Consider the following 16,784-nt stretch of genomic DNA (forward strand, 5'->3'; position numbering starts at 1 on the left):
CTCATAGGAGAATAGAGTCATCATCACCCTATTCTAAGTCTATGAGGATGAATATGGAAAATAAAATATGTCTATCCTTTTCAGGCTATCCCAAAAGACTACTATAAAGTTCAGGAGTCTTGTTTTTCTTTAGACAGGCAAAACCAGACAATACATCAAAAGCTACTGCATGATCTCTAAGATGACCAAAGAAATATCAAAGCTATTCACTTCTATTCTATTTCTTTCTCAGATGACTGATGGGAGTACCAGCAGAAAGAGAAGCATCTTATCCTTATTTCTACAGCATGAAATCATTCTATCAGGAAGCATTTATTGAGAACTTAATGTATGCCAATTACTTTGGTGGGTGGCAAGGATAGAAAGACAACAGGAAAACAGAGCGTGTCCTCAAGGAGCTTACATTGGAGAAACAACATGTAAATATATATGTCCAGAAAACATATGAATAAAGTAATCACAAAGTAATTGGAATTTAGAACAAGACACTAACAACTGTCATAGTTGGAAGAGTTCCTCTATAAGGCTGCACTTGATCTAAGCTTTAAAGTAAGCCAGAGATTCTAAGAAACAAAAGTGAACAAAGACAATTCTAGACATGAAGTACTGCTAGTACAAAAATCTAGAGATTTGAGATAGGGCGCCCTGTGTGATCAAAAGCAAGGAGGGCTGGATTTGCAATCCAAATACTTGAATTTGAACCCTGCTTCTGCTATTTATTGGCCTGTGAGGGCCCAGGTAAATCAGTTGACCTTCCCAGACCTCATTTTCCTTAACTGTAAAATGAGGTTGAATGACATGATCTTTAAGGCCCCTTTCAGTTCTGAACCCATCCTTTTCAGATTGTCATCTCCCTGCCTATGTGGAGGCCTTTCACCATCAGTACTTCCCTTCCATTCCCTACCAATTTTCTCTGCACGAAAGGCTCGCTGACCCATGAAGATGTCAGCCCAAACATTCCTGTGCTCCACTATCTAGAAATGTTTACAGTGGAAGACTCAAAAATCACAAATTATAACCTTGCCAAACATTCCTGGTCAGGGAGGGAGCAGGAGAGAAGCCTTTTCCCTAAGGCTTCTTGCATTCCTTCGCTTCTGACATGCTGGTTCCTACAAATGTCGATTTTATACCCAAATTCCTCAATGTATCCCAATGATAGAAACCCGACATCACCTCTATAATGTGTGGGATTGTTCTGTCTGCCAGTCTTGCCATCACTCCAGGGGAGGTCACCGCCTCCACCTCAGCCCTCAATATTGTCCTTGGACCAGTTGCCTCTTGTGAGAAGATTCACAAAAGGCAGTGGAAAAGAACCCCACCTTTATCTGGCCCATAGATATAAACATCTACTTGGCTGAAGGACAATCCGACAAAGAGCTAGGGAGACAAACAATCACAAAGTCTTTGGAGGCAGCCAGCTTTTGATGGCCAACTTTTTGTCATGGTCTCCTTGATAACTGCAGAGGAGAAACAGGAAGAGAGGAGGTGACCTTGACCTACTCCATTTTGGAAGAGAGAAAAAATATCCCTCTTTGGTCAACTTTGTGATTCCCTATTCCCAGGAGCTCAATATATTAATGATAAATTTAGAGAGAACACCAAATCAGCTTAGCCCACTTATAGCAGAGACCTCCAAAATTCAAGAGAGCCACCATCTTCAACTTCCTAGATAGCTAGAATTATAGGCATTCATCATAATCCCCAGCAGTCAATAGATATAGATATAGATACACACAATATAGTATATAGATGTGTATATAGATACATCTGTGCATATCCATGTATATAAAACATATTCACAGAAGTCAGGCTAAGACTGCTTGCTGTAGGAAGTAGCAACTGAAAAGAGCCATTGAGGAAGCCAGAGTCTGAATGCCCTCTTAGAGAAGGAGGGAGGACTTTCCATTATTTTGTGCAGAAGCATGGAGATAAGAGATGGAATATCAAATGCAAGGACGTGATATGACCAGTATGATTGGAGCTACATGTGCCCAAGGGAGAAGGATGGGCAGTGGGCTTAAAAGTAGGTTGGCACCAAATAGTGAAGGGACTGACAAGTAAAAAAAAAAATCCCCTGATGGGTTCATTCTCAGAGGAGGCAGCCCCCTTGCTGAGCCATTACTGCTTAATTTTCATGACTAAAATGTTATACCAACGTGTCAGAGTGGGAAACAGAAGTGGCAGTGAAAGAAGAACTCAGGTTAGGGAGAAATTGTTAAGTCCTGGTAATTAACCATTAGATGATGGAGGCCCAAGAGCTAGGATGTGCTGCGTGCCACAAATGAACATTGGAAGAGCCTTATTTAAACTCCGGGGCCTCTGGGAAACATGAATGGCATAAATAGAGATGCTACCATTGATATTTTCCATTGGTTACATTCAAAAGGCTTAGTTCAAGAAGCCATCATTTAGAAAAGTTGAGGACTTGTTTCCAAGACAATTTTTGAAAATGGAGAACCAGGGTAATGCTAATTCTGCTTCGTACTACCTGTGTGACTTTAGGTAACTCATTTCTCCTGTCCAGGCCTCAATTTCCACTCATATAGCTTGAGAGAGCTAAGCTAACCTCCGAGATCCTGTTCAGGTCCAGAGTTAAGATCCTGTGAGTCTTTGACTAATGGTCCAAAATAGGAATCAACTAAGATTCAGCCTCCAGAGCTAAATGATAATCTCAGCTGGGTGAAGTTTGTGTAAGGAAGCCTGAGTTCCTCAAATATAACTTGTGACTGTGAGAGAGAAAAAAACAACTCCCCAATATTTGTTTAATGTTTTCTATCAAGAAAACTGATTTAGCATTAGGGTTGGACCATAAATCTCATTTGAAGTAGGAAAGGAGGGACGCTAAGTCATGAATGAGAAAGCATGAAGACACAGAGAGGGGCCAGTCTAGGATAGGATAAGCAGAATGTGAATAAGGTTTCCTTAGAATAGTCCTTTTCAAGAGCTTCAGTCTTCCATAACCAATAGACCCCCAGATCCTTTTAAGCACATATATTCAGGGGCAATTTGTCAGAACGCTGGCTGGCTCATGAAGAAGCTGACCATCCCAAAGGACCAGTGCATCCTCTAAAGGCTTGCCCCGAGTTGTAAACAGAAAAAGTATGGTACTGGGGCAATTCCAATAATCCAAACTTGTATATACTCTTTTCTGGAAAGTGTTGACCTACAACCAGATCTTGGAGCCAATTGGAGCTTCTGGAGAGATTGAAGGGCACCATGGTAATAAGAAACATATAAATATAACAGAAGACTGGGGGAGTGGTACTGCATGGTTCCAAGGATGTCTGCTGTCTTCTTCTCTTCTAGTTCAAATCTATTTTTAAAATCCAGCCTCTCATCAAAAATTTTTCTTTTTGACATCTTATAATGGATGTCCCATAGGCACTTTAAGCTCAACATGTCAGAAATATAGCCCATTATCATTTCCATAAAGTTTCCCCCCTTTCAAACTTCCCTTTTACAATTAAAGGCATCATTAGCTTCCCACTCACCAAGAGTTATAACCATAATATATCCTTAACTACACACGTTTAACCTGTTGCCAAGTCTCATCATCATCATCACAATTTGTCTTGTACAGATTCCCTTTCCTCCACTCACACAGAAATCATGCTGGTTCCGGCCCTCAGCACCTCAGGCCTGGACTATTGCAATAACCTGGGTTTGGTCTTCAAATTCAAGTCACTCCCAACTTCAATCTCCATCCTCTAGTTAGCTGCCAAGTAATTTTCCTAAAGGGCAGATCTGACTAAATTTTCTCTCCCCACATTCAGTAACTTCCAGTAGTTCCCAATTACCTCCAGGATCAAATTTGAGACTATCTCCAAATTATCTTGTACATATTGTTATTTGTACATAGTTGTTTGCATATTGTTTTCCTTAATAGATTGTGAGCTTCTTGAGATCCAGGGACTTTCTTTTGCTTTTCTTTGAATTCCCAGTTACTTGGCACAGTGCCTGGCACATAGTATTCAGCAAATGCTTTGGAAAACCTTTGTAACCTTGTCTTTTTCTATGTTCCCATTTTCTTATTTTTTATTCTTTTTTACAAACTCTAATCCAATGATACTAACAACTTTGCTATTCTTCCTCCAAAACATACTATTTCCTAATTCTGTACCTTTGTCCCAGCAAAGATACCAGCCCATACCTGGAATGTTCTACTTCTTGTACCCCTTGACTCCCTCTAAACTCGACTCAACCCCCTACTTTCTGAAGGAGGCATTTCCAATTCCCACCCTACACCACTACTGCTAGTACTCTGAGATTATCTTCCATTCCTACCACATATATCTTGTACATAATTTGGTAGTTACCATTATCTCTCATTAAAATGTAAGCCCTTTCTGAGCAATGACTGTTGGGTTTTTGGGGGGTGTTTTTTTTTTAATTTTCTTGATATTCTGAGCCCCTTGCACCACTCCTGGCATTCCAGAAATGCTTTGGGTCTAACAGACTATTGTTTAAATCTCCTTCACAATTTGGTTCTCATTTTTCCTTTCAAGTTAATTCCTTCTTGCTATTGTTCATGATTTGACATTCTATTTCAATTGGCTTATTGGATATTCTCCATACAGGATACCTTTTCTCATTTCCCTACCTTTGCTCAGAAAGCCTTCCTCATTTCCCCAGTAACTATTGCTCTGGCCTCTTTTCCTCCCCTTTTTAATGTTTCTTCTATATCTATATATGTACTTTCTTCCCAATTAAATGTATGTTCTTTGAGGACAGGTATATTGTTTTTGTTTTTGTATTCAAAGCATCTAACAGTTCTTGCCATACTGTTGTTACTGTTCTTGTTTGTTCTTTGTTCATGTAGAGGACCGTGATTTCAGGAAGTCTTCACTTGCAAGTGAATTGGATTTAAGTGAGGGAGGGGTGTGCAAAGTCATCAGCCTCACTTTCTCCTTTAAAACCAATCTGGGTCCAGTGGCAAGATATAAATCAAGACAATTGAGGTGGCCCCAAATGCATTGGGAGACTTTTTTAAGTTAAGGTCTTTTCCAGGTCTCAGTTTGTCTGAGGCAACACATTTAATAAATTATGCTTTTAATTGACTTGAATCTGGAACTCAAACCCTAGTCTCCTAAATCTCTGCCCAAGTCATTCTGTATTCAGTCAGTCTTTGAGACCTCAAAAGAGATTGTTTTACTGAACTTTGTTATTTTTAACTGAATTCAGTCTGAGTGGTTTGTTCACATAAACACAGCACTGGATGGCTGGTAAACAAAGGTCTTTGGAGTGGGTGAGAGTGGCTCATCTGTTTAAACACAGAAACCTTGCTCTCATACTGCTCACTCAGGGGTGGAACTCAGTATAAGGCAGTTGGGTCTTGGATCCGGTCCAATGGAGTTGAGTTACTAAAATACCCAAAGGGCCCTTGAAAATGGCTGCTTCATATGTTCATATGTAGACAGTGGGTCTCTTTATCTACTAGCTATCCCAGAGGACTATGTTACAGAAAGACTCTCCCATTTATTTTAGATTGATACAATCATATAAAACTTCTTAGGGACACAATAGCTTAATGAAGATTAATCAACATAAGAATAACCTCAAAATTATCCATTTAGAATGTCAGTTAATGACAACAAATAAGAGTAATTTATATGCGGTACATTAGTATGTTTTTTTGTTTTGTTTTGTTTTGTTTTGCTGGGGGAAAATGATCTACATTGGTGGATGGAGTTTCCTAACCTAGGAGTACTCTTTGACAATGAAATCACACACCTAGTTCCTAGCTCTATTTTCTTATATGTGGATCTATCTGTGCTTCCCTACATAGAGTTTAAGCTTCTTAAGGGCAGAAATTGTTTCATTTAGCTCTTTGTATGTCCAAGACTTAGCATGGTACCTGGCAAAGAGTAATTCCTTCATTTATTGATTTGAATATTTGATTGAATGATAAGAGAGAGAAAATATTCATTTGATTTAACATGAGAAACCTCATGAAATCACTAATGTGGGCCTCCACTTTCTAAAGCCACACATCTCAGAAGCAAAGAGCTGAAGATACTTTATAATTATTTTTCTCTATTTGAAGCAGTATGTGACTAAGACATGGCACACCTGGTTTTACCATGTTGCAGCTTCCTTACAGAACTGTTAAGTAAGAATTATGAAACATGGGGCAAGACAAAGAGGATTGGGAAAGAGGGTTTACAGGAGTTCCCCTGGGAACATCAGGGTCACCAGGGATGCAAACTTCTCATTTTAAATAAATCTCTTATAAAGTAGACACTAAGCTTAGTGATTTCTACACTGTCAAAGGGGTTCAAATTCCATCATCTCTCTCCAAATTTCATTGTCCTGGGGCAAAGCCCCACTTAATCCACCTTAGTTATAGCTCTATCCAGTGCTATCTCATTTTTGTTTTGTTTTTGTTTTTTTCTTTTTATTCCTTATGAGTATTTTTTAGGAAAGGAAAGTCTCCCATAGTCCCTTCTTTTCCTCCCCATGACACTTTCCTTCTCTGGTCATGGCTCCTTGGACACAAAGGGATAAGAACCATAGACTGCGACTAAAGCAAAGCTATTGAGATGAAACTTAGGTAGTGAGTCCACTTCTGGGGAACATTAACTTGACATGTTAATATATCGTGAAAGAAGAAAAATTTAGACTCTGAATGAACAAATGAACAAAAATACTTTCCCATCCCTCAAAGCATTGAGACTGATAATATCTGACCTTTCTCAAGTTTGCAGAGTACTTACTCATTATCTGATTAAACTCATACAACAAACTGTTCACCATAGGTATTATTGTGCCCATTTTTCAGATGAGGAAGTTCTAACTCTAAAAGCTGAAATAACTGAGACAAAACAAATAATTAGAGGATGAGGGACTTGGATCTGTTTTTAAATCCACAAATTCATCCCAATGTGTCTTGGAAGCTGCTGATCCTAGTTATTACACAACACTGTCTGTCTGTTGGGAACAAAGACAAGTAAAAAACTAAATGCTAATACCCTTTAATCTAGTAGTATTTCTATTGGGCCTGTATCCCAAAGAAATTATAAAGAAAGAAAAGAAACTCATATGTGCAAAAATGTTTGTGGCAGCCTTTTTAGTAGTGTCAAAAAACTGGAAACTGAATGGATGCCCATTAGTTGGAGAATGGCTAAATAAGTTATAGGATATGAATGTTATGAAATATTATTGTTCTGTAAGAAACGACCATCAGGATGATTTCGGTGAGGCTTGGAGAGATATAGAACTTATGTTAAATAAAATGAGCAGAACCAGGAGATCATACTACATAGCAATAACAAGATTATATGATCATCAATTCTGAGGGACATGGGTCTTGTCAACAATGACATGATTCAGGCCAGTTCTAATGGTCTTGTGATTGAGAGAGCCATCTGTGCCCAAAGAGAGACTGTAGGGACTGAGTGTGGATCATAACATAGTAATTTACTCTTTTTGTTGTTGTTTTCTTACTTTTTATTTTCATTATTATTTTTCCTTTTTGAAATGATTTTTTTTCTTTTGCAGCACGATAATTGTGGAAATATGGATAGAAAAATTACACATGTTTATCATACAGAGGATTGCTTGCCATCTAGGGGAGGAATGAGGGGAAAAGAGGGGAAAATTTGGAACACAAGGTTTTGCAAGGGTGAATGTTGAAAATTATCCCTCCGTATGTTTTGAAAATAAAAACTGTAATAAAAAAAAGAACTAAATACTAAATCCAACTTTTTCTTCTTTTTGTTGAAATTCTTCAAATGTTGCTAGTCCCCTAAAATGTCAATACCTAGGGTCAAATCTCCTGTCATTCCATCCTAGTTCCAACTAAGTCTGTACCATACAGTTCAGCATATTATTGTTGTCATACCTGCTGTTATTGTTATTATTTTTACTATCATGTTGTTAATAGCTTTTTTAAGCTCTGTAAAGTGTTTTATATATAATCTATTGGATCCTCACAACAATCTCAGGTGCTAACATTATCCTCATTTTACAGATGTAAAACTGAAGCTTAGTGAAATAAAAAAGGGGTCACTCAGCTGATAACTGAGTCAATCTAGTTATCCATCCATGAATGTTTATTCAGACTTCTTGTTGTGAGCTGTGTTCTCCTTATGTGTCTGGAGGACAATACCATGATTCATGGTTTTCTCATATTCCCCCAAATAGTGTTAGGATGTTAGCAGGCACCCAATAATTAGGTGGGGGTGGATTGAAACGCCAGGATGTGGAAGATATCCTGTGCTGCCTCACTTCTTAGTTTTGTCCCACCAAGGCTCAGTTTTTGTCCTGGAATTCTGCTCCACACAGAGGCCACTCAAATGCCTTTTTTTCTGGCAGAGGACAATGACTGGTGTGCTGGGTAGCCAGAGCTTCCCTTTGGGGGTAGGCAAGGGAAGTGGCCAAAGACAGTAATGCATTCTCATTGCCCTTTTCCACCAGGTGAAGAAGGCCCAAAGGTTAATCTTGTTACTGAAAATTATCACATTTTCTTCAATCTAATTTGTAAAGTGGGTCTAACCCCAATTGCTTCACATCTTTGGATGGTAACAGAGGATTTAGCAGAGGACAGGGCTTGGTTTCTTTTCTTCTTCAAGACAGAGCAGGGATCAAACAGCAGCTCTGCTCCCATTCTGGTGACCTCCTGAGGGTCCTCGTTCAATTTTTCCTCAAAATCTTTTATTTCATTAGGAACCAAAGTCTTTTATCTCATTAAGAAGCATTTCTCTTTGTCTCTGGAGCCCATCCTCCATTTCCCCCAGCTTGGCCTATTTCCCAATCAACACGCCTGCTAATCTGTGTCTCTTGTTCACTCCTCTTATTGTTGTTTTTAGCAATTCCACCTTGAAATGAAGACTATTCTTTTCTTTCCTGGCTCACCTCTAAACCACCTCTATTCTCTCCTCCCTCATCCCACAGTAGTATTCTCATTCCTTTTTTTTTTTATCTTGAATGTTTGATTTGACTGGCAAAGGACCCAAAATATATTTTTATCCTCAGGGAAGCTATGTGTCTTCTGTCTCACTGCTCTCTCCATCTCCTTTAGCAGAGAAAAGATAAGAGGTACATATTTCTTTCAATAGTGAAGTCTTGCTTTCAGCCTGGTTTAGAACAGAAGCTTCGACTCCTAGAATGTTCAAGCTAGAAATGACCTTCAGGTGTTCCCCAACCCAGAGAGGAATTGGGCTCATCTCTGACAGGGAGAGTAGAAGAGAAGGCTGAATCCAAATCTTGAATTAATCAAAAATCCTTGAGATCACCAATTAATCTATTTGTGTGTAGAATTTCCACAAGATGGCCTGCTTTCACGACTAGGAAGCTGGAATGTCAATAAGAAAGGTCATTAACTCAGCTTTTCACTCTCAACCATGAATGTGGGGGAAATGTCCTTGAAGTGAGAAGCTTTGATCATGAGCCCCAGAGCTGCCACTTGTACTTGAGTGATACTGGGAAGCTCATGTCATCATCTTAGGCTTAAGTCTCTCATCAAAAATTTAAACTTAATGACCCTGAGGTCCCTATCAGTTCTAAATGGGTGATTGGATAATAATGGTAGACTTTGGAAACTTTGCTGTGAATACATGCGAATGAACTTCATGGACTCATCTGGCCATTCAAAGTCATTCCACGCTCTCTAAGAGGGTAAGTTTGCAGAGAGAGATATGAAAGGTCAGGAGAAGAGAATGCTTTGGTGAAGACATATATATTGACTTAAAGTTATATTTTGTTGTTTCATTTAACTTTGAAAACAATTGTGGAAGCAAGATCACTGATCTCAGTTCGTGAGATCCAAACTCTACATATAGTCAAGCTGCCTGATGTGATCTAAGGACAAAGGTGTTTTGTTCTGTTTGGGAGCAAGTCTTGTTGAGTGAGACTGCAAGGCTACTCAATAGCAAGAGTTTTCCATCCCAACTGGGAACAGAAAACTTCTTTCATGTGTCTCTGTGTAATTTAAACTCATTTTCACAGAATTATAGAGTTGAGAGGGCTTTTGGGGAGGGGAGAAATGAAGGAAGGGAAGTATTTGTTGGTATTTATTATGTTCATATTATCTCAGCTGATCCTCACAAAAACCCTGGGAGGTAGATATCATTTTTATCTCTATTTTACAGTCAAGAAAATTGAAAAAGATAGAGGCTAAGGGACTAGCCCAGAGTCACACAGCTAGTAAGCTGGCTTTGAACTCCAGGCTCAGAGCTGTATCTACCACTGCATCAGAAAGCTGTCCTTAGCAATCATCCATTTCTAACTCCATCATTCTACACAACTCTGGGAGCTAATATGACAGTTATAAAATCCCCTAGACAGTTAATGGTTAGCAGGGCTAGATTACAAGTCATCTGACCACTGGCCTAACATTCTATGCACTATGCACACCACACCGCCACAGCTCCCCTGTTCTTACAGACCGCTCCACTGTTCTAATAAGAGGCCTTACCTCTTAGGATTGTTGTAATAATGAACTGAAATAATAAAATTGTAAAGAGCTTAACACAGTATCTGACATACAGTAAGTGATACATAAATATTGTCTATTATTATTTCTGAGGCAACTGGGTAACACAATGTATAGAAGACTAAGCCTGGAGGCAAAACAACTTGAGTTTAAATCCAGTCTCAGACCATATTAGTAGTGTGACCCCTGGACAAGTCACTTCATCTTATTTGTTTCCTTTCCTGTCAAATGAGCTGGAGAAGGAAATGGTAAACCACTCTAGTATCTCACCCCAAATGGTTTCACAAAGGGTTAGACAGAACTGAAAACAACTAAAGAACAACTACAGCAAATTGTTATTCCTAACTGTGATTATTATCATTAAGTCAACAAGTATTTATTCAGTATTAACTGTGGGTGAGGCACTATATTATGTATACAAAAAAAGACAAAAAATAGATCCTGCCCTCAATGAATTTATATTCTACATGAGAAAACAACATGTAAATGAATAGGTATAGATATAGAACACAGAAGATAGAGGGTAGACTGAGAGATAGTTGAATTCACACATTGCCAACTTAAGATCCAACATTCTAACCATTGTGCCATCTGGATACTTGGATTCAGATATTGACCCCGGATGCTTAAATAGCTTTTTGACCTTGGGCAAGTCACTGAACTACTTCTCTGGGCACATTTTCCTCTTCTGGAAAATGGGAAAGTTGTTCAATGTTTTCTCAAGGCAGGTAGATGGCACAATGGGTAGGAACTAGGACTTCAGAAGAAAGATGTTATTTGACTCCATTCAAGTCATTTAAACAATTTGCCTAGGTGTCCTGAGCTATAAAATGGTGATAACACTTTCCTCACAGTGTTGTTTTGAAGATTAAATGAGATGACATTTGTAAAATAGCACAATTTCTGGCATATATGACTACTATATAAATGCTTATTCTCTTCCCTTTCCAACATCTCTTCCAGCTATAAATCTGTTGCTTTTATAATCAATTTCTATAATGAGGACAGTCTAAAGGTGCTCTGTCTCATTTTCCACAATGTTTAAGTACTTGCAAGTGGGCTCAAAACATTTGGTTTTTATGCTCAAAAAGCAGATGACACCCTGGATTTCCATTAAGACAGTAAGACTAGGGACCACATGAGTATAGACACTAAGGCTGCATTGCATAAACATGTCCTCCCCAACATACATACATATACACAGAAAGACAGAGAAAAAGACAGAGACAGAGACAGAGACAGAGAAAGAGACAGAGACAGAGACACTGACTTTCTCATCAGAGTGACTATTTCATAGTCTTTTAGTTAATCTTAGATTGCCCCATCAAGTTCCTCAAAGGATCTGCCTTGGAGGCTCTGGATGGTAACCTCTTTATCAACACCTTCTGGCAATTTCAATTGCCCTGAAAAAAAAGAATCTGGGACCTGTCCCCCTGAAATTCCAAGCACTACTTTATTTTAATAACCCCAAAGTGGTTGGATGACTTTTCAATTTTGGAAAGGCACTTAATTAGGCTGGGGAACAGTAAGTATTGGTAAGAAAGGCGGGTTATCAAGGGAAATGCATACAAGTGACTTTCTGGCTGGGGGAAAATAAACAAAATCTGGAAGTAAAAATAAATCCAGAGTGTGTAGGACCATCCTTCAGATTTCCCATTGCATTAGTATGGTATCAAGTGATAGATGTGAAAAGAAGAAAAAGAGGTTTCTTGAGTTCTGAGAGTAGAGAAGACAGTAAGATTCATCTCTGAATAAATATAATAATAATAATTATTATTATTATACTAACACATTGTAACTACTTTAAAATTTCCAAAGTTCTTTCCTCATAAATCTCATTAGGAGGAAAGCCATTGTTTGCAGACAAAAAATCTAATAAAAAGCATTCATTAAGCATCTATTTTGTGCTTGGAGCTGTCCTGGGTGCTGAAGACACAGAAACCTCTGCCCTTAAGGAACTTACATTCTAATGAGGAAACTTAACATCTGTAGACTAGTAGAGTAGGGGATAAGGACCAATGATTTCATTGGTACTGGGAATCAAATTCTTCCACAAATGCAGGTCTACATCTACCCTACAAGTCAGTCTTATGGCAATTTAATGATATAGAAGGCATAGTAGGCACTATATAAACGTGGAGGATTATTGGTCTTAGAGAGTTTCCTAGAGCTCTGAGATCGTAGGTAATTTGTTCAGGACCTATTAATATACAGCAAAGGCAGAACCTGAACTCAGGCCAGGTCTGTCTTCTATCTCTTTACATAGAGACATTCAATTTACACAAAACATATTCAAAACACATAAAAAGAAGGATTTGGGGGGGGAAGCAAATGGAAACTGAAGGAGCAACAAAAGGCTTCATGTCTAAGGTGAGGTCTGAGTTGAAGAAAAGATGGGATTTCAAAGAGAGATGAGATGGCCCCATATCCTAAGAGGGCACACCAGAAATAGGGCCCAGGTATGACAAAGAGCAAACATAGATCTTAAGGCTAGATACCATTTCAACATGCTCTGTGACCTTATATAAATCACATTGCCTCTCTGGGCTACAGTATTTTCATCTTTAAAATCTTCAACTCCTAAGTGCTTAAATGGTTAAAGCAGGGGCCTTACAATCAAGAGGATCTGAATTTGAATATTGCTTCAGATGCTCCCTAGCTAGGTGACCCTGGAAAAGTCAATTAAATTATCTGCTTCTGTTTCCTCACCTATGAAATAGAGATTATAATAGCATCCAGAGTATTAAGAGCTCCCAGGTTTATCTAAAGGGTCAAATGATTTCACATATGTAAAGTGCTCTGTCAACCTTAAAGTGCTATGCAAATACAAGTTGCTGGCGTAATTCACATGAAGGGACTGGAACAAATCCTCTCTCCTGTCCTTTTCAAAGCTAAAATTCTATGAGTGATCTTATAGAGGAAATATAGACACATTTCCTCATTCATATTTTAACAAAGTAAATTCTGCTGAAGGGTATTTGTAGCAAAACACACCTTCAAAGAGCACTAGATTCAAGGTCATGGTACTAAGTGTATGTCCCAACTAGATTTTATAGATCCTTTTTTTTTTACAAATATGACTTCATTGAATCCTAATAACCCTGGGAAGGAAGTACTATTATTGTCCCCATTTTACAGATGAGAAAACTGAGGAAGAAAAGATTAAGTGACTTGTTCAGCATTCCATGGAAAGTAAATATCTGAGGCTAGATTTGCACTCAGATCTTCCTGACTTGAAGTTCTGTGCTCTAATCACTGTGCCATGTAGCTTTTTCATGTATTTACATGCATAATTTGAAGTAAATCTCCAGCATATAGTTTCTTCATCTTTCAAATAAGGGGGTTGGATAAGATGCATTCTAAGGTTCCTTGAAGTTTTAAATTCCATGGGTCCACATTTTTCTGATACCATAATGTTACATAAAAAACACCACACACAAAACCCTCGCCCCAATTTCTAATTCACATTTTCAAGCTAGTAAGTTTGGAATTCATTTAGAATCAATTAGATAAGCAGCAGGATAATAAAATTTGGGGACTCCTGACTATATTTTCCTATAAATGGCATGGACATTAATATGGACACATACCATATTCTAATGGTTAAATCTTGGTGATTGTGGATAAATTTGGTTGGCCTGTATTCTTATGGGATGGACAACTTTTTGGATTGATGAATAAATCTTAAGTTTATCTTTTTTTCATTATTCTCACTTGGGACTATATTTCTTCCCTTTCTATAAGACAGATCAAGAGTGTAGATTTGTAGCATGAGGCATTTTCAAGAGAAAAAGAATCTCTTCCCAAGAGTCTTTAATGGCTGCTGTGGGTTGTTCACATAGAAACCACTTTGTTCTGTCCATATAGACTGAAAAAAAATTCAGGACCCCAAATCCCAGGCCCAAAGCAATGGAAGGCTCTTGAGAGAGAACCAATGGTTGCATGGCTAAAACTTCTAAGCCCAATCTTTCAATAAGGGAGGGGAAAATTCTTAAGTAATGATAAACTATGAAAATGGCTTACTAATGATCTAAGTTCAAAATGTGGGATGCCTTCCTTCTGGTGAGAAAACAAACTTTTGAGGATGAGAAGATTGCACATGTTCACCCCAAAGCTGAAAGATAAAAAGAAAAGCCTGAACCCTGATATGAGGAAAGGATACAGGAAGTAATTAATTATGCCCCTATTTTGTGCCAGAGACTGTGCTAATTACTAGATAAGTAGAGAGATATAGCTATACCTATTGATATATACTATATTTATATCTCATTGTTCCACATAACTCTAAAATACAGGTACTATTTGCATTTCCCTTATACAATTGAGGAAACGGAGGCAGATAAAGTTTAAATATTTTACTAAATTCATACACTAAGGGTCTGAGTAAAAAAACTTAGCTTTTCTCATTTCAGATCCAGGACTCTTAACTACTATACAACCTATGAGTTAGCAGAGACATAAGTATAGATTCATCAAAACAATAAGGAGTCACTTGATTAACAATCCTAAGTTTATTTCCATCTAAGGTGAGTCCCAATCATTGTATAGGTTTAAAGACCCTGAGCGAAAATAGGACTCCCAGGAGAAGGAGCATTTTATCAGTCATTTATGATTTATTTTCATTTCCATGTTTATTCTACTCATTTATGTATTTTATTTTTATTTATTATAGCTCTTATATGTTTTCTCTGTTTTCTGAGAGGCAAATAAGGGCTGTCCTGTGCCCAATGTATATATTTTTCCTTGAGTGCTTTTATGGGATCTGGGAACTTTTCTCATTTACAAATATAAAGAGCTAGATGTGGTATATCCAAGTCACATTCTGAGATCTCCAAGAAGTAACTCAGATGGGAGCAATATCAGCCCAAGAGTTTTTGAGTTTGGGGGGCCGACTCTAAAATTAAACCTATAATATGTCAGCTTGAAGCCTGGGGTGCTGGGGCAAAGGTTACAAATGAGCATAACAGGAAGCAGTCACTGGATGGGGGTTGAAATTCATGCCAGGAATCCACAGAATTCATTTTTTCAAGTCTATCCAATTCAGTTTGGATAAAAAACAACCAAAACAAAAACCTACCCTGACATCAATTTTCCACTCTGATGTCATGCAATTTAATTCCATAAATATCAAATAAGCACATAAAGTAAGCGCCTAGAATTTTAGGCGGGAATAGATCAAGTTCAGTCCCCACTATTTGCTGCTGAAGAAGCCAAAAAGCCCAGCGAAACCGACTGGGCTTTCCGAGATCTCCAAGATCCTCACAAATTAACATTCAAATCCAGATCCTCTGCCTCCAAGTACTGGATTCAGTTAAGCTAAACTCAAGCAACCTATAGAAGATGGTGGATCCAGTAGAGATTTAGAAGCCACCTAGTTCAATCTCTTAATGTTACTGTCGAGGAAACTGAAGTCCAAAGATTTAGTTACTTGTCCTCAAGGTTATACAGATAATAATTGTCAATGGCATGATTTGAACTCAGATCCTTAGACATCCCAATTAATGTTTTTCTACCACAAAATAGCCCCTTGTCTTTTCTCTATGGACTACTGATATTAACTTCAACAGAGTATTAGTTTGCTGACACTGATAGTCTTGTAAGAATTGGGAATGAGAGCAGAAATGACCTGGTCACTGGCTTCCTCTGCACCCCAGGGGGAATTCAGTACAGGAGCCATGAAGTCAGCGAAGGTACCCTCCCAGATTCAGTGGTGAGAGGCTCAGGTACTTCACTCTAAATGCCCACATTCTCTTCAGCTCCCTGGCTGGCAATTTCCACCTTCACAGGAGAGATTATGCTGCCACCCAGATTGCCGCCAGGCGGGCTGGCCTGTGGCGAGCTGAAGGGCAGTAGTTAGGTGGGCCCTGCTACCATTGGACCTTTGGAATGCCTTACAAGTTGAGGAAAGTGATTTCAAACCCAGTGGGGTATTTGACTGGCAGCCAATGCAATGTTTTTCAAAATAAATGAAATATGCTCCTGTCATCTCCTACTCATAAGGAGCCTGGCAGCTCCAGGCTGCACCAGTTGGAGTTTATGTAAAGTCCCAGCTGCCCTGAACACCAGGAAAAAGCAGCCTCGCAGGTATTTTTCACTTCTTTTAAAAAAGGAAAGGAAAAAAAGAAAATCGAAGCATTTTTGCAACCCCAAGCCTTCCCTTTCCTCATAATCAGGTTGGCCCTCCTTTCCAAGTCCCTTTTCCCATAGAGCTCAGTGATGAAACTCTGCAGAAGCAAGAGTGAGAAGGCCAGGGCTCCCCATGGGATTATGTGTCCCTCTTACATAGTACATCTCCATAGCAACAAGGCTGTCTGGGGGCCATGGCTAACACCTGCTTAACAGGTGGTGCTAG

This window comes from Antechinus flavipes, chromosome 1 (assembly GCF_016432865.1).
Source record: "Antechinus flavipes isolate AdamAnt ecotype Samford, QLD, Australia chromosome 1, AdamAnt_v2, whole genome shotgun sequence".
Classification (NCBI taxonomy): domain Eukaryota; kingdom Metazoa; phylum Chordata; class Mammalia; order Dasyuromorphia; family Dasyuridae; genus Antechinus; species Antechinus flavipes.